Source organism: Mytilus californianus, unplaced genomic scaffold (assembly GCF_021869535.1).
Source record: "Mytilus californianus isolate M0D057914Y unplaced genomic scaffold, xbMytCali1.0.p SCAF_7, whole genome shotgun sequence".
NCBI classification, from domain to species: Eukaryota; Metazoa; Mollusca; class Bivalvia; order Mytilida; family Mytilidae; genus Mytilus; species Mytilus californianus.
The window spans coordinates 87,322,784-87,342,222 of record NW_026262723.1 but is presented as its reverse complement, the minus strand read 5'-3'; the positions used below and the strand labels follow the sequence as shown (position 1 = coordinate 87,342,222).

At 32.3% G+C, this 19,439-nt stretch overlaps 1 long non-coding RNA gene across 3 annotated transcripts; it reads left to right on the top strand.

The window, feature by feature from the left end:
* The first annotated feature begins 1,602 nt into the window (after positions 1-1,602).
* Positions 1,603-14,933, top strand: LOC127708115 (uncharacterized). Of its 3 annotated transcripts, none has more exons than XR_007985158.1 (3): positions 1,603-1,699; positions 3,025-3,242; positions 12,334-14,933. It is a non-coding gene; the product is annotated as an uncharacterized LOC127708115 (long non-coding RNA). The 3 variants fall into 3 exon arrangements; XR_007985159.1 differs by lacking the exon at positions 1,603-1,699 and adding an exon at positions 1,728-1,792; XR_007985157.1 differs by lacking the exon at positions 1,603-1,699 and adding an exon at positions 1,801-1,964.
* Positions 14,934-19,439: the final 4,506 nt, after the last annotated feature.

Sequence of the window (19,439 nt, the reverse complement as noted above, 5' to 3'; positions counted from 1 at the left end):
ATCACAATTCTCCTGTTTTTATCCAATGCTTTTCGAAAGTCAACGAAAGTGCAGTATAGTTTCATCTTTTATTGAAGAATATGTACAAGTATACCACGAGGAACAAACATAGCATCAATAGTTGAACGTTCGTGACGGAAACCAAATTGATTGTCGATAAGTTTATCTCCGTCTTCGGACCATACAAGCAATCGAGTCGTCAGGATAGATGTGAACACTCTAGATAGTTATTTGGTTCGGTCAAATCTCCACTCTTGGCAACAGCAATAACAATACCATCTGCTGAGGTATCAGGAAAAATTCCACTTTCAAAGTATATTTGAATAGTTTCTTTAAAAATGGAGCAAAAATGTTGGACTTGCAAACTATTTTCGCTGATTATTTTTTAATTGCCCGCACTTTTGCCTAATTTTAATTTTGTTATCGATTTCACATTTTCATCTTCATTCATTTCAGAGTGTAAAATATCTATGCCAATAGTTTCAAAATGTTCATCATTCATCAAGTTCAATACTTGTTCACAAAGATCGGGTGGATTTTCGCCAAGAATTATTTCGAACTGTTCTAAAATCATTTCATTTTCATCTGTGCATCGTATTCTACTCGTAGGCCTTACAGTCGACCAAAATGTTCTTGTGTCAGTTTTTGCAATGTCACAAAGTTCAATGCTCTTTCGGTGTTTATAGTTTACTTAGGCACGTTTTATCCTGTTGAATTGGTTTTTAGCATCGACATACGATTGCCTATTCAATTTTTTAAAGGCCCGTCATATAATATACGCCTGATCTCCCCTACAGCTGTATTCGTCGTCGTCGTTTGAAGAAATGCTATCTACCAATAAGAACAACGCACTACGTTGTGTTCGTAAAACCTCGATGTAATCTTTATTTTTATAAGAATTCCATTTTATATACGTGTGTACTTTTGAATATTTGTTCTGTGGACGAATATTTGAGAAATCAAGTTGAATTGATGGAGAATGATCAGAGAAATCATTAAATTGTAGCACATTGAAGTTACCAATGAGTTTATAGATGTGTCCATGGAACTTCTATCAAGAATATTGAGGTTTTCGACGCGCTGAACGCTGTCGACATATATGTCTTAATTATCATCGCATAAAACATCATCAAGTTCACCTAATCCCCACATACATATACTGATCCCCTCTCAATATATTCAAAAACAATTTTTTCAATAGTTTCATGAAATTGGTTGTCACAAATCTGATAATACTAAGTTTTTTGATGTGGAATGTAGGAAAAGCATACCGTCGACAAATACAAAGAACATCATAGCTATTTACTAAATTCAAAAAGTCAATGTCATTATAGATTGAGTTTAGTCCATGAACATTCCAGCACAAACATTTCAAGTTTTCAAATTGTTCTCTGAACGAGTCCTATGGAACGTATTCTTTCCTTCCTACGAAAATTTTATTTTAAAAGATTGAAAGACTAATTGAACATGGTCCTAGAGCAAAATAAGTTCAAAAGAAATTGGCTTCCATTATTAACGTTATTTCATGACTGTATTACCCGATTTCTGTATCGCAAGAGAGACAACTGTCCTTCCCTAGCGTTTAAGTTATATTATGATTCACTTCCTCCGATCCTATAGATTGTTGTGTCACTTGTGTGTTTTTCTTTTAACATGTAATATATGCGTCACACGCGTTGATTAAATATATACATTTTGTGTAAGTACAATATTTAATACACAAGTTAGGTTTATTCAATAGTTCAATTGAATAGGATATTGTATGTTCTTCAATGCATGCATGTATAGACAGGTATGCACTTTAATAAACTAAACATAATATTTCCTTTGAAGTTTATCCTCATAGTGTCATACCATTTCCAGAAAATATAGCAAAAAGATCAAAGTCCGAAATAACAAGTGTATTTTGAAGAAACACATGTCGATAAGCTATTCTATAGGACTAATTCCGTGCTATTATATAGGTAAGGGATCCATTTTTACTTTTCGAGACTTGGGACAATTTGAATTTTTTATGGCGTTTCCAATAGCATGAATATATTTGTTATTGTTTAAAAAGTAATAATAATACCATATTCAATGTGTTAGTGTTAATTCGAAATTTGCGAGCGACAAAGAGTACAGAAATTTGGAAAAGAAGTCGCATAACCGTATAGCACGATATTAATGGTTTGACTTTTAATTATATATGAATGCGAGGAGATGTGGGTGTGTGTCAACGAGACAGCACAAATACAAATTCTGAAGACTAAAACTGCTAGTTTTATTTGTGTGCTTTGGTATATCCTTGGTTACTCATCAGACATTGCATTAAACATTCCGAGTTCATAAGAAATGAGAGGATTTTGTAAATCATGAACAGATGTTTAAATGCCTGTCTTGAGACCTGAATTTTGTGTCAACGGGTGTCTATTTGAATCTTAAATCAACTTTAAAGACCACCTACACAGATAACAGGCATTACCCAAAAAATTGCACAGTGCAACAGACTACACCTTCCACCAAACAACCGTCTGTTCCGAGACGTTCACACAAGGATATACAACAAATGGTTCAGATAACTTGTCATTGTTCAGGTGACTTGGCATGGTACAGACAAATGAATGTTGTGTGGATAAACCAGTTGTAGGCGCGCACAAACAGTTGAACAGAAACTAAAACATTAGGTTTATTCGTGCTTTGTGTTCAAAAGTGTTTTGCTCTCTGTGTATGTTGTAGTCTTTCACGATTCTTTATTTGAGCGATCTTATAATTTATCATTCTGAAACTAATGGAACGATGCAGGTCTTCTGGTACGTCACATGTTGTAATCTCTTCTTCTGAACATGTACAGCTTACTGTTCTGGCAAACGTAAATATTTTAAAGTGGACGGTTTAGTATAAAATAGAAGATGACGTAATATATAAAGTTAAAAAAAAAATTGATCACTTTGTATAATTTCATTATGTTATCAATCGTATTAAACTTAATTTAATTCGAAGTATTTCTTACAATTCTACCTTATTAAGATATATTTCTTTCAGGCTTCATCAACAGCGATTTATGGAAATATGTGTAATATGTCAAGACGTTATCACCGATGAAACTGTCTGTAAACCATGTGGTCACAAGTTTTGTTATAGTTGTATCATAGAATGGAATCTACAAAACAACACATGTCCACATTGTAGAACTCATGTGATCTCACTTTTATTTTCTGTCAGTATATATAATGTGTTAAGACGAACTTTTCGAACTTTAAGTAAGTATATTATCAATCGCATGATAGGAAACACTGTAAATTTACTTTTAGAAAATTCTAAATTGAATTGCAACATCACACATTTAGGACATAGTTTGATTAGAGTTATTTCCCTTCGTCTGTAATTGTAGTTGACCCTGACCAGTAACATTCATATGGTATGCACAACTTGTGTAATTTTTAGCAAAATAGTTTCCAAGACAAGTATGGTTAAATACATGCATATAATTTTTCAACTTGAATATCTGAGTATACATAATTACAAGTAATAAAACAGCTTAGATTGACAAGGTTAACATGATTTTAAGTATGTTCTAACTGCACTATGTTGTTTAAATCCCAAAGGAGAGACGTGGCTAGGAAGATATAGTTATCAAGTCAGTGACACATAATGCAAGGAGTATGATTGCATTTCATGCAATATTTAACCAAAATGAGGTGTGGTATGTTTACCAATGCCGATACTTGATTTACAGGAACTTGAGAGAGTGTTGGGTAATCAGTACCGTAATATAAAGATGGATAATATTATTTTAACAACAAGAAACACTTAGAACAATTAAGCTTTAACTGATTCAGCGCTTTGATTGTACACTGAAGTATATAAGCACCGATAATAGTGTTAGAATATGCTATTATAAGAAAGCACGTCACTCCTTCTTATTTCATTCCTTTAGATTTTTTATTCCTGTGTGTATTTTGTGAGATAATGTATTACTTCGAAGTACAAATGTATCAGATAAGAACTAAAAGACAGTTTGAATATATAAAACAATACACATCCTTCACAACTTCATTTGTATATTTTTTTATCGAGCTCACCAGTCGATGCGTTGTTTTTCATTATGATCTGTAGCAAAATGGAAATTGGACCATGACCAACCACGTGCGCAACGTCAAGACAGTACGAGGAGTCTTTATACGGGTTTGAACAAACAACAAATGTTGTGTTATTATACTAGGACCAATGTTTCTCTTTAAATTCATCGAATGATAAATCTTATAAATCAACAATAATGAAAAATAAATAAACCGATTTCAGGGGCACAATAGTTGTTTCTGGAATAAATCAGAGAGCATTTCTTATTAAAGGGAACATCGAGCTGTCGAGTCTCTTAGATGCACGAGTAACTAAATAAACTTCGATGCACCAGTTGCGATGGCGGTTTGTAGTAACTAAATCCTGTACCGGACATTTTTTACGCGGCTAAATGATTTTTTATTTGATAAAAAAAACTATGTATACCCTTGTAAGCCGATAAGCGATATTTGTTAGTCGTAAGCCGGTAATTCTTTTAATAAAACTTAAATAACTGATGTTTTCTCGAATAACTTTCTTTAGGTTTGTTGAAATGCATTTGAGAGCATATAAACCAGAAAAACAAAACTCATTGTCAAATACGGCTGAGGAGTTGCAGGCTCACGTTTATTGCAAAAGCAATTTTATGAACTGGATTTTACAGCCAAAATAAATCAATAAAATTATGTAACGGCTACTGGGCAGAGATTAACCCCAGGGAAAGAAAATTTCTACATGACACACATTACAGCAAATCTCTGGTCGTAATGAAGAACAGTTCTAATTGTTGAGAAAGCAAAAAGTAAAATAACTAAAAATACCGAACTCCGAGGAAAATTTTAAACGGAAAGTAAAGTAAATGGCAAAATCAAAAGATCAAACACATCAAACACATCAAACAAATGGATAACAACTGTCGTATTCCTGACTTGGTACAGGCATTTTCTTATGTAGAAAATGGTGGATTAAACCTGGTTTTATAGCTAGCTAAACTTCTCACTTGTATGACAGTCGCATAAAATTCAATTATATTGACAACAATGTGTGAACAAAACAAACAGATATAATAGGTAAAAATGTCATGAATAGGGGTACAGCAGTCAACATTGTGTTATACTCTTAATCACTATACAAACAAACAAATATGTCAACAAAGAAAAAAAAATAGACTAAACAGTAAAAGTAATTATTTACAAAGACAAATTAAAGAATACTTAACACGTTATTAAGATGATAAACAACGTCAGTACCCAGAATCTATACTTCAAGACCATCGTGTATTATTTGTGAAGTTGATGCGGAATATTTATCAACAATGTCTTGGTATCTACCGATGAACTTTTTTTTAGAAAAAGGACGAGACGTTCTTTGACATACCCCTGGTTCATCAAATTTCTGCTCAGACAATTGTGACGTTTTACAAAGTCTGAGTAGCAGCTACAAGCTCTTGAATACCGCATGAGTATGGAAATGTATATCCCATATACAGGTGAAGTTGGTATATTGCTACTAAGGTGGGGAAATTGATAATTTCAAAATTAAAATCGTCTCGTTTGTCATAGATTCTGGTACTGAGATGACCGCTCATGTCAAATTCGAGGTATAAGTCTAAAAATGAGGCAGAGGAAGCCGTGTCTTTTGTTTCTTTAATTTCCAGTTCTGGAGGATAAAAGGCAGTTAACAGGATTTTCCCTGTAGGGCAAATGTTTATCAAAACAGTCCTAGATAACCGTTCTAGATGTTTATTTTGTCTCCTGAAATCTTGATTTGCATCGTTGCCGTACAATAGAGTACTCAAGATGTAACATCTTTTTTTAACGATATAAACTTTATTTAGACTATCTCAATGAAAAACAATATATGTCGTATATGCAAAATAACTTTAACGACCCGTGTACGCATCTCAAATCAAGAGGAGTTACAAACGGTGTCGTTCCAACGTTTGATTTCTAAACATTTAATGTAACTTAACGTATTGGACACTTTCGTCTTGTCAACGATGATTGTTTGCTTTCAGTATATGTGCAGTTTTATTAGCAAGAAATTTATGATATAAAACTGACAAAGATGTACGGTAAGATGTCGTACTACTCGTACAGTGTATATATTAAACCACTGTATTTCTCTACACAGCTCTCTAAATGTTTTACCTTCGGTTTAACATAATGAAAACCAGGCATATCCTTTTTATGTAAATGCATCACCTTTTTTATACCAATTTTCAATCAATGTTTCAAATCTTAAATTGACACATGACTTTCCGAAAGTCTCCCTGTACTACAATAACCCTAGTTTTCTGAAAGCTTAAATAAACATACAATGAAGCACATTTACCCTTAAATTATAATACAACATGTACAAGTTAGCGGACAAGTATTCTTGTGCTCAAATTGGTTTAAATATATTTCTCATTCAGCAAAAGTAGCATTTATGCAGCTATATATTCAATTTGGTAGTTTTAGAAAACAACATCAAAAGCACTATATTTTGTCCGAGAAGAAGTACCTTTACTTTTGCCCTCAATGTTGATTTGTCTTGTGTTCCATAACATCTTCATACAGTTGGCTATAACCTCTATTTAAATCTGTCAGGAACTGTAATGAGAACTGTTCTAGATCTGTCTTACCCCAAAAAATACTTTTTGACAGTTATAGCCTAGAACACTTTTGGACAGATTTAACATAGACAAATTCTGACAATTCTACTATTATAAAGCAGTTTTGGACAGTTCTAACTATTTACTTATCTGTTTATTCAGTTTTCTTAATAGCGTTTAATTTTTCATTAGCTTATACCAAAATTTACATCAAATATGTACCATTTCATAACATGGTATTATGTCCCAATGTTTAATCAGATAAACTCAGATATAAAAACATTCCGTGAGAAAATGATAGGGTAATATCCTGTGTAACTCTTAAATACATTAATAAATGCTTATAAAACTGTACAATTGTCTTTCCAAAGAAAATATAATCATTGTTTTGATAAAAATTATGGAAAACTACTTAATTTAAAAATAAAAATATGTGGTATGATTGCGAAAGATATCAAATGACATAGAAGTTTACAACCATTGGTCACCGTACGGCCTTCAACAATGAGCAAAACCAATATCACATAATCAGGTATTAAAAGGCGGCGAAATGACTAATGTAAAACAATCAAACGTGGAAACTAACGGCATGATTAATGTACAAAACAATGACAAAAATTACAAATATGATATGATAACAACAATCAACAACCACTGAAATGCAGGCTCCTGACTTGGAACAGGCACACACAGAATGTGGCGGGGTTAAACTAGTTTATTGGCGCCAAACCAGTATATTATTGATTATAAATCACTTTAAAATTATGAAAGAATAACAAAATCCTCTCTCCAGACTGTTTTTATTTTTACTTTTTAATCCTGTGCCAGTTAAGTGCTCATGACTATCACATACATCAAAATTGTTCTAAATCTGGATCAGAACTGCTTTAAATTGAGAAAGATTTACCGTATAACAGATTTGGACAGTACTGTGTCGATGACACATTTGGTGGACGTTTAGTTGATGAGGGTATCATCAGCCTAGTAGTCAGCACAAGTGTGTTGACATGAACTATAAGTGATATGGCCACAGACCACAATTAATTTTCCTCTATTAGTTCTTTATAACGTTTTGTCTCGTTAAAAAAATTGCACCTGCTTTTTTTGTCAAATCTTTTGTGTGTGTATTGTACAGTTTAAGTCGTATATGCAAAATAACTTTAACGACCCGTGTACGCATCTCAAATCAAGAGGAGTTACAAACGGTGTCGTTTAAACGTTTGATTTCTAAACATTTAATGTAACTTTACGTATTGGACACTTTCGTCTTGTCAACGATGATTGTTTGCTTTCAGTATATGTGCAGTTTTATTAGCAAGAAATTTATGATATAAAACTGACAAAGATGTACGGTAAGATGTCGTACTACTCGTACAGTGTATATATTAAACCACTGTATTTCTCTACACAGCTCTCTAAATGTTTTACCTTCGGTTTAACATAATGAAAACCAGGCATATCCTTTTTATGTAAATGCATCACCTTTTTTATACCAATTTTCAATCAATGTTTCAAATCTTAAATTGACACATGACTTTCCGAAAGTCTCCCTGTACTACAATAACCCTAGTTTTCTGAAAGCTTAAATAAACATACAATGAAGCACATTTACCCTAAAATTAAAATACAACATGTACAAGTTAGCGGACAAGTATTCTTGTGCTCAAATTGGTTTAAATATGTTTCTCATTCAGCAAAAGTAGCATTTATGCAGCTATATATTCAATTTGGTAGTTTTAGAAAACAACATCAAAAGCACTATATTTTGTCCGAGAAGAAGTACCTTTACTTTTGCCCTCAATGTTGATTTGTCTTGTGTTCCATAACATCTTCATACAGTTGGCTATAACCTCTATTTAAATCTGTCAGGAACTGTAATGAGAACTGTTCTCTAGATCTGTCTTACCCCAAAAAATACTTTTTGACAGTTATAGCCTAGAACACTTTTGGACAGATTTAACATAGACAAATTCTGACAATTCTACTATTATAAAGCAGTTTTGGACAGTTCTAACTATTTACTTATCTGTTTATTCAGTTTTCTTAATAGCGTTTAATTTTTCATTAGCTTATACCAAAATTTACATCAAATATGTACCATTTCATAACATTGTATTATGTCCCAATGTTTAATCAGATAAACTCAGATATAAAAACATTCCGTGAGAAAATGATAGGGTAATATCCTGTGTAACTCTTAAAGACATTAATAAATGCTTATAAAACTGTACAATTGTCTTTCCAAAGAAAATATAAGCATTGTTTTGATCAGAATTATGGAAAACTACTTAATTTAAAAATACAAATATGTGGTATGATTGCGAAAGATATCAAATGACATAGAAGTTTACAACCATTGGTCACCGTACGGCCTTCAACAATGAGCAAAACCAATATCACATAATCAGGTATTAAAAGGCGGCGAAATGACTAATGTAAAACAATCAAACGTGGAAACTAACGGCATGATTAATGTACAAAACAATGACAAAAATTACAAATATGATATGATAACAACAATCAACAACCACTGAAATGCAGGCTCCTGACTTGGAACAGGCACACACAGAATGTGGCGGGGTTAAACTAGTTTATTGGCGCCAAACCAGTATATTATTGATTATAAATCACTTTAAAAATATTACTTTTTAATCCTGTGCCAGTTAAGTGCTCATGACTATCACATACATCAAAATTGTTCTAAATCTGGATCAGAACTGCTTTAAATTGAGAAAGATTTACCGTATAACAAATTTGGACAGTACTGTGTCGATGACACATTTGGTGGACGTTTAGTTGATGAGGGTATCATCAGCCCAGTAGTCAGCACAAGTGCGTTGACATGAAATATAAGTGATATGGCCACAGACCACAATTAATTTCCTCTATTAGTTCTTTATAACGTTTTGTCTCGTTAAAACAATTGCACCTGCTTTTTTTGTCAAATCTTTTGTGTGTGTAATGTACAGTTTAAGTCCAAAAATATATCCAACTGTCACTGGATATATGTATTCAATATATTTTGCTCCATTTTTAGACATTTATGTTATTTGTGTTTTCAGTGTTATATGTTTCACATTCATATCATATTCATATTTGATATTCATATTCCACTTGACAATTGACGGCAAATAGTTTTGCGCTGCGTATTTAGAACAGACTATAGCTTTGTAAGCTATTTTTGGCTATAAGTACTGAATATTTAAATCACGGCACAAGTATATTTAAATTAATACTATAGAAAGAGAATGCGATACTATATAAATATTTAAATGATATATATTTATAGTCAAATGGCATGAGCTATGCATGAACTCAAAGCGCGGCAATACTAACCATATTTATATACTAATATGCACTTTTCGAAGTTAGTCACCGGTCATTATATATCAGGAAGGGCGGATGATGAGAGTCGCCGCTACAGGTACTTGTACTTTTTTTCATTCTTTTGGTCATGTTTGAATGTTTCAATTAAAGCAAAGATATTTTAGTATTTCAAATAAAGTATTCAGTTTGGCTTGAAGGCTGCATTTTGGTATATCAGTAAATGTCAGATAATACCTCCGTTGTATGTGAATATTTCAGTTATGCATATTTCATATTTATCGGAACACATTGTAAATTATGTTTACAAATGTGTATTTACAGATACTTATGATTAAGTTATTATTTGGATGACTCGTTTATTATGCAGAAAATGGCCTATAATTAAAACCACTCCTATTTATTCTTTTGGTTTGGTGACTATTATATCTTCACCCAGTTGGCGATAGATTTGGTGTCCCTTTTTTCCTGCGACACAACTTTCAGAAAAATTGCACTCCTACGTCTTACAAATTTAGCCAATGCACATCTATACCCCTATGGACAAGTCAAGAGATGTTCCGAAAACTGGTAATATTACCTTTTTGCACCTGATCTAATCACTCTTTCCATATAAACTTCAGTTAAAAAACAACATCCAAAATATTTATTTCAGCTCTCTTCTTTCATATCCACTGCATAAACACTAAGAAATGAATGAGGCAGGGAAAGCCAAAAAATAAAGACAAAATACACTTTAATTAAAGGGAAATATATTCGTGGTCTCGGGCCATATGTTAATTTTTGGAATATTAACTGTTTTTAAATTTTTAAATTATTCATAATACTTAGGTTTGTTCACATCCTGGCATACATTCGTATTCGATGTGAACTTCTTACTGTTCTGATTCGCGCGCCACTTATGAGTCCTATGTAGACGAAACGTGTGTCTGTGATTCCAAATTATGAGACTAGTGTCGTAGATGAGTTTTTTACTATCAAAAACTGATGACAGGTGTACGCTAGAACCAATATTGACAATTCTACCCTAAAACAGTTTTGACGGCCCTAGCTTAGACCAGTTTTAGGATAGAACAGTTTTTAGACCGATTGTGCTGACAGTTGAAATAAGAGGTTAGAATTGGTCCATTCCGTATCTACATTGGTGCCCATCATGAAAAGGGAAAATTAAACTTTAATTTGATTATGTGCAAAAGAAAAGATCTACTTAGTATTATTATATAAACGGTCATAATTGTATATAAATAAAATAATTATATAAATTAATAAAGCTTACACAAACTGTTCTATCGATATGAATATCAGGATATATCCTATGGTAGAACTGTCAAAAACAGTTTAGGGATAAAATTGTCCAAATTTGTTTTAGGGTAAACTGTCAAAATCATTTCCTGGGAAGTACTGTCAAGAAATGATCTGTGATAGAACTGACCAATAACTGTCCCAGGATTGTCATAAACTTATTATTACTATCTGTAACAATATTGTTCATGAACAGTCCTCTTGACATTTGAAGAAATGTTTGAACTGATTCAAAATTAACTAATGGTCTACTTATACTGGATAATCAAAAGCATAAATATATATGTGACTTTGAAATGAAATGACTTATTCTTCAAAGAAGTCTAAAAGCCACAGAATCGAGAAGGTTTATTAAAAGCACTTAACACCTAGACTTTAAATCGGTTGGTGCACTTTATAGGACATTTAATACACTAAAGCAATCGACTGTACCGGTAGACAGAAAAACCCAACTAAAACGTTGTCACTGCCAACAGTTGTTTCCTGAACTTTACATTTACAGAGAAAAAAAAACCTTTGTATTTCAAGGGGTCAAAATATTAGTATACATATGTTTAGAGGAACAAATAAATACGTAGTATAATTGTTAATTTTTCACCTGTATTATTCTGTTATGATTTATGGTGGAATAATATCCTAAATCTTACTTAAAACAATAGTCTATGTTAGTAATAATGACCTTGACCTTTCATCTATTGCCCCTGAACTAAAATATTTTCTCTTCAATCAAGCTACCATATTAAGGGAACAATGTCGAAACTTAATTCTTTTATAAGTAACAGTAACGTTAACATTTGACCTTTTAACTTAAATCATAAGATTAAGGCTTCTTCTCTTTCCGTACATCTTCCATTGGTATTAGTTTCGTTCCAATCAAGCAAGGGAGTATTAATGGAAAAAAGTGTTCATTTAAATCATACTATTAGCTTTCAAAAAGATCTGACGCGATCTTGTGTGACAATGCGAGAAATATTTTCGTTCTTTACAACCTTTTTTCCTCGAATCTTATCGAATTAGACTTCTTTATATAGAAATATACACACACAAACACATGTTTTTATCTTTTTCAGACATGGTTTACCGACGTCAATATGCCAATGAATCTGTAATTAGTAATCCGGCCATCATATGTTTTATTATATGCGCTGTTCCGTTTATCTTAGTATATAGTGATATGGGCATCAGATACATGTATTCCCCGATATCCAAAGGTTGTCAGTATACACTGCAAGCAACGAAAAACATAACATTTGAGAAAGCAGGAATGATGTTCAATGTAACATCCGTTTCGAAACAAATAAATCAGAGTTTACAAAACGCGGTTGAATGTTTTGAAATATTTTTTCATGAGGAGTTAAGTGTGTTTTATTCCATTTTAAAATTTATTCATGAACTTTACCTTATGATGTTACAGATGGCCAATTTAATAACAGATGGAATCTATAATGAACTTCTGCAACTATATGAATTATTTTCTCTTATCGTTGCTGATATATATCACTGTTTAAAACTGATAATATCTTACATGGTTTATTTAGTAGTTGACGTGGTCTATGGGTTATGGGATGTTATGAAAGTACTTTGGGAATTTGTGAAAAATGTAACTCCAGTACTTGGCTGGTTTATAATTCATGCATGTATGGTTGGATTACGCATGCTGATTTATTACAACATTACCCGTTTTGTATTATCCTAGATTAGATTCGTACATTTGTTATGTATATTTTTCATTAGCAAGACCTTACAACTATTCACTTTGCAGGGATGAAGAAGGGTATAATTTCGAGGAAGTGGACTCCGTTTATCCTAAACCAAGATCCTCTTCTTCTTCAATATCGTTTAGGAACTATATGACGAACCGCGACTTTAATTCGTCAAAAAAATTTAATGACCAAGGGACTTTCGCATGAAAAGTCAAATGCAATTTCCATATATTCCATATATTTTTTTAACATATATATCTGTGATAAAGGCATATTACGATTCACCGACTTCTCTCGTTTTAATTTGTTTTGTTTTTGCGAAACATATTTGAAAAATTCCAGTTTTATGCCTTTTGACCACAAAATGTGAAATTGAAAATCCGACTGAATGAATGTTTTGAATACGCGAATGCGAGAAAGCAAATCCAGCAAATACTTATATAACATGTAGGTTTCCATAAATCGATGTTTTGAATAATGTTTTAAATACTGTTAATTAAGATTTACCTCTGGATTATATTTTATTTTTTTAACTTTCATCCTATGTCTTCTATCTAAATTTACGGGACTGTGATCGATTATAACTACTCGATTGTCGTTTCTGTTGAGTCCTTCCGTACGTTATGTCGTTATGTCGCTCGAAGTTGTAATCACTTGTAAAATCCATATGTGTCCATGTTACCAATGCTTGTCTGTATCCATGCTACACACACAGGTTCATCATTGCCTCTTAGAAGTTCGGTTTCTATACATAATATCCAATTCACACTAGGCGATTCATTATGTATTTGAACAGACAGATAACGCATTTGGTGAGCAACTTCTTGGCTAATTGTCGTGTTGTTGGTATCCAAAATGTCTAACATAAGTGACTGTAACACTCATTCATACATACACAAAGTAATTGTTCCTGTTCGTCCAATACAGTGAGTTCAGTTAACGAATGATTTGCTGATTATAGATACAGAAATGTTGAGGACTCTGGAATTCGTGAGATGTGAGTTATCACGTTAGATTTGATATGACCAAATGCCTTTAGACCAATGAATAATTTTTTGTCTAACAAGAATAACTTTGTATGTGATTATGTTGTGATATTTGTAGACATGTCATTCAATCTGTAAATATAAGTGTATTTCTTGCCATTTAATCATGTCCATCAACCATTTTCGCCTTTTTTGCCGAAGTACACTATGCTAAAATCTATCTATCTTGTTGATCTCAGTAGAACTAGATCGACATGCATATGGACGTGTCAGATATGTTATTTCCTTCACTCGATATGCTATAAAACTGGAAATCTTTCTTGATGTTCTCACAAACAAAAAACAACTTACAATGCTGCTATATATATATATATATATGTGACTCAAGAAAGTTTTTGGATAACTAAGCGTTGAACTAAGACTATAAACTAATAGTGTGCCGATTAGTGCTGTTATAACTAAGTTCCGTTGATGAAATTATATTATTAAAGAATACCGAGGAATAGTAAATGTTAAATTGCACTTTCAATATCTGTCCCTGAAGTCTTTAACTTATTCGGAATCTATTCGTCCCATTCAAAACTAAATTCACATATCTCTTGTATTAAGTATTTTCGCTCTAACTGTTACCGGATTAATTCGTAAATATCATTCGTTAGCGTGTCTGGATACCTCTTCAAAACGGACACTCGTTCCCGAAGCAAGCATAAACAAAAATATAAAGATCACATTATTGTCAGTCAATTGATCTGAAATAATGAATTATAAATAAATAAAAAAAAAAAAGAAAAATTCGAACTATATTTATTGCAAAATAGTCTACAAGGACAGCAATCACTACGAAAGGTGTTCATATACATCTCCCCTTTATTTATATTTTGAATGAAATTCTCATAATAATTTAAAAAATAACTTAGCATTTTTTTATGCATAAAAGCAAATGTGGGTTAAACGTCAATAAGACAACAATACAACTATAAATTATAACCCGAACGACATCAAGAGGGCAACACACAGTCTTCAATAGACATACATGTGTCTTCACGATATTTCAAGCTCTAAATCATTTGAAGCAATCATAATTCTGTAACATTTTCATAAAACAATGTAACATTGAGAAATGCTAAGAGTACATAAACCAAGCTACGTTGCTATTAAGTTGAGTAATTGAAAGATTGAAATACTCGAAAAGGACAGTCAGATGAAATTGGCCACAATGCCTCTTTTGAATGTTGAACTTATCTACGCACAGCTTTTAAAGCTTACTATACATTATAGTATTCCTAAAAAATTTAAAATATGTTTTATACAATACTTGATATCTTGCGTTCGTGATGTATGTAGATATGTCTAATAAACTCTTGACTGTCATACACATGGGAGGTTTAGTTACCCATAAAATCAGGTTCAATCCACAATTTTATACATGACAAAATGCCTGTATCAAGTTAGGAATATGACAGTTGTTTTCCATTATTTTGATGTATTTGAGCTTTTGATTTTGCCATTTGATTAAGGACTTTCCGTTATGAATTTTCCTTGGATTTCGGTATTTTTGCTATTTTACTTTTAATTACTAGATTGAGAGATATCTTGCATTCCCTAAATCCCTACGTATAAGTTATATCATGACATAATGCACTTCATGCGTAAGATGTAGATTTTTTATGTTTCTTGTATCTTTTTTCTCTATTTCTATCGTGAGATATACGTGTTGCACGCCTTGATTGATTTTTATATTTTAAAAAAATGAAAATACATTAAAATAATACAGTGTGTGTAAATACAATATTTAATACAAAGGTTTAAGGTTCATTCATTATCTACCTTTTTCGTACTTTCTGTGTACATTTAGATATATAAATAAACTAAACATAAAATTCACGTTTACGTTTATCTTTTGTACCTATTTCCAGAAAAAATAGGAAAAATCGAAGTCCAAAGCAACCATGGTATTTGATAAATCACACATCTGTGAGCTATTCTACCGGAATAATTCTGTGTTTGCATATAGGTAAGGATCTCACCCATTTAATTTTTTGGACATGAACAGCAATGCTATCCGCAATTACTATTTTGATTGACTGGGTGTCATTGTTTATAAATTAAACATTAACATTATTAAAAACATTCGGTATATAAAAAGGGATTTGGTATACTCATAAGCAAGTATGAATCAGCAAATGGTTTACTTCTTGTACCAATGCTTATTCTTTAAGCACGATTAAATGCCTGTACTGTATCTGTCAAGTAGGAAAACACACATGTGTATACCTCCCTGTTCAAAGGCAAATTGATTTCTTTATAAAGTATGAATAATCACATGTATAACTACCTGTACCAAGCCTACTTATTTGTCAGTAAACGGATTTGTTTAAACCTGATATTTTCAAAATATCTCACAAATATAACAGGAATTACTAAAAATATTGGACAGTAAAAACTCATCAATAGAACATACTACACTACCGACAGGAGACACAGAACGAAAATCAACAACAAATAACAAATGGTCGATGTAGTCTTAAAAAGATAGAGTCACAGAATGTGGTGAGATTAATCAGTTTAACGTTTGCATTAATTTCCGCTTTGCATATCTAGGCAATATGTAGTAAAAGCATAAGACACCATAAAAAACATGCACAGTGAAGCTACCAAAAAGGATGACCACTAGCTTGAACAGGGAAATAAAAAAGGTGCATAATTTAAAATATGTTTCTTATTTTCTTGGCCTTTTTAACTTTTTTGTTTCGAGCGGCACTGATGAGTCTTTTGTAGACAAAACCCGCGTCTGGCGTACAAATCGTTTATATTGGTATCTATGATGAGTTTATATGGAAGCAGTTATGGAAAATATTTACACTAGTAATAAGATAGAAAAAATGTCTGGTGTATTTTTTAAATCATTACCCCCTACTTCAGACTCTGTAAGATTTAGAACTTTACATATAGCATGGCAGACTGTCTCTATTTCTTGCTAGCCGTCAAGTGGAAAACATATCAATCGTATTTAAGACGAGAACGTATAAAAGAAAGGCGAATGAAATCAAAGGGATAATCAAAATCATAAGCCGAAAACATATTGACACAGCCATGCCAAAAAATGAAAAAAAAACGACGGAAAGACAATAAAATAGGTAGGTCCTGAAAAGTAAGTCGACCTGGATGAAGGGCGGAAAACTTTGACTGCCACTAGAAAATGAGGGTATTTTGGATAGTCTTAGATATTTTTCCTACACCCCAAGTGAGTTTTTCTCATCACGTGGCGTCCGTCGACCGTCGTCATTGTCCGTTATATTTTAATAAATCTTCTCTGAAACTACTGAGCCAAATATAACAAAACTTGGCCACAATCATTGTAAAGGTATATACTTTAAAAACGTGTCCGATGACCTCGGCTGTCAACCAAGATGGACGACATGGCTAAAAATAGAACATAGGGGTAAAATGAAAGTTTTATCTATTATCATGAAAATCGCTATGAATAGAGAAAATTTGACAGGGACACACATGTTCATTATGATGTCTTCTACCAACTGTCCATTTACGTCAAAACTGTCGTACGATTTTTATAGCCGTTAAATTAAATCCTTGTTATTTTTTCATAGTTTTTGAAAGAAAAAAGTGCCAATGTTAATTGTAAGAAAAATCTAGAGAGAATCATTTCCCGCCAATTTTTTAATGGCTTATATCTTGAAAATGTCACGGACCCTTAATTTTTTTCTGCTCTTTTAGTTCTATTCTTTATATACTATCCAATTTATAACAGTCTTTTAAAAAGCTTGTTATTTTGAAACAGAGTAGCGATCATACTTGTCTATGATCGTGAAAACTATAAACAATCTTGATAACAATAATAGATAGATAGATATTTTAAAAATGATCATCAAGACAAGATCTACAAATAAGTCAACGTGGCCAAAATCGTCTGTCGACTTCTAATTTTTAATGACGATATTGACCATCTTACTTTGCGTTTTTGCCTATTATCGTGAAATTTATAAAAGATATATAGACACTTTAAATACTAAAAGTTGATCAGCAAGACAATGTTTACACATAAGGCAAATTTTGCCGAAATCGTTAGTAGTCATTAGTGTCTTTTTGTTGCCACGTCCACCTTGTGTTTTTGTTAGATGTATTTCTATTTGTATCCATCTGATCAGTTAAGCCCTTTTCAACTGATTTTTATAGTTTGTTCTTATGTTGTACTGTAACACTACTGTCCCAGGTTAGGGGAGGGTTGGCGCCTTCAAACTAGTTTAACTCCGCCGCATTCTAAATCTGCCTCTCCCTAGTCAGGAGCCTGTTATTGAGTGGTTGTCGGTTTTTGCTTTTTGTTTTTTTTTGTTTATTGTTTTGCATAGTTTGTTTATATTGTGCCGTAACACCACTGTCCCAGGTTAGGGGAAGGGTTGGCGCCAACAAACTAGTTTAACCCCGCCACATTCTGTATTTGCCTGTCTCATGTCAGGAGCCTATACTTCAGTGGTTGTCATTTGTTGCCGTATATCATATTTGTTTTTCGTTCATTATATTGTACATAAATTAGGCTGTTAGTTTTCTCGTTTGAATTGTTTAACATTTGTCATTTCAGGGCCTTTTATAGCTGACTATGCGGTATGGATTTTGCTCATTGTTGAAAGTCGTACTGTTGGAGAGTTGTCTCAGTGGAAATCATACCACATCTTCTTATTTTTAATTTACAAGAGTGATTGCCCTTTAATGACAATTTTTATGCAAATACTTAACAAGAAAGAGAGAAACTGTAAACCGAAAAAAAAAGACCAGCATTACACGATCAACAAAAAATATATTATTGTCATGAATTCTATTCCAGTCTATAATGTTGGAGAATTTTCTTTGTTGAAGATGCACATATACCTAGGCGAACGGTACCGTCTCTTTAGACTTAATTGTTTAAAGACCGTTTTGATTTTGGTTGGATTTTGTCGTTATAATTGCTATCGTATTGCTGTAAACCCTTTAGCTCCTATAAAATGATTTCGTCTCCCCTTTTCAACTGATAAATCCCAAATATACAATCATTCATTTCATTGCGATGTATGAAAATCATAAATGGAATATTGTGCTCTAAAATAAAAAGGTCAAGGATCTAAATTTTAAAAAATGCTTGAAAAATTTTGACAATCAAATTATTTTTTATTAAACAAAGTTTTAGTTAAAAAAAATTGTGATATATTGTGAAAACTTGAGTATGTTCAAATTTTCACATTAACAAATATTATAAAAGCGTTTTTTTTCCTTGAAAAACTATCGAATAGAGAATTCAGTAATCATCAATTTCTTTTCCAGTAGATGCAATGATAAATATAATCGACAAAAAATATTTAGGTCCCCTTTGAAACTCGGAAATGTCATACATTTTTGCAAAGAGCTACTAGCAAACTATTGTAGCTAGAAACACACATAACAGCTGGAAATGTTTGTCCATATGCGAAAAATTTCACAATGTTAACTTGTTTA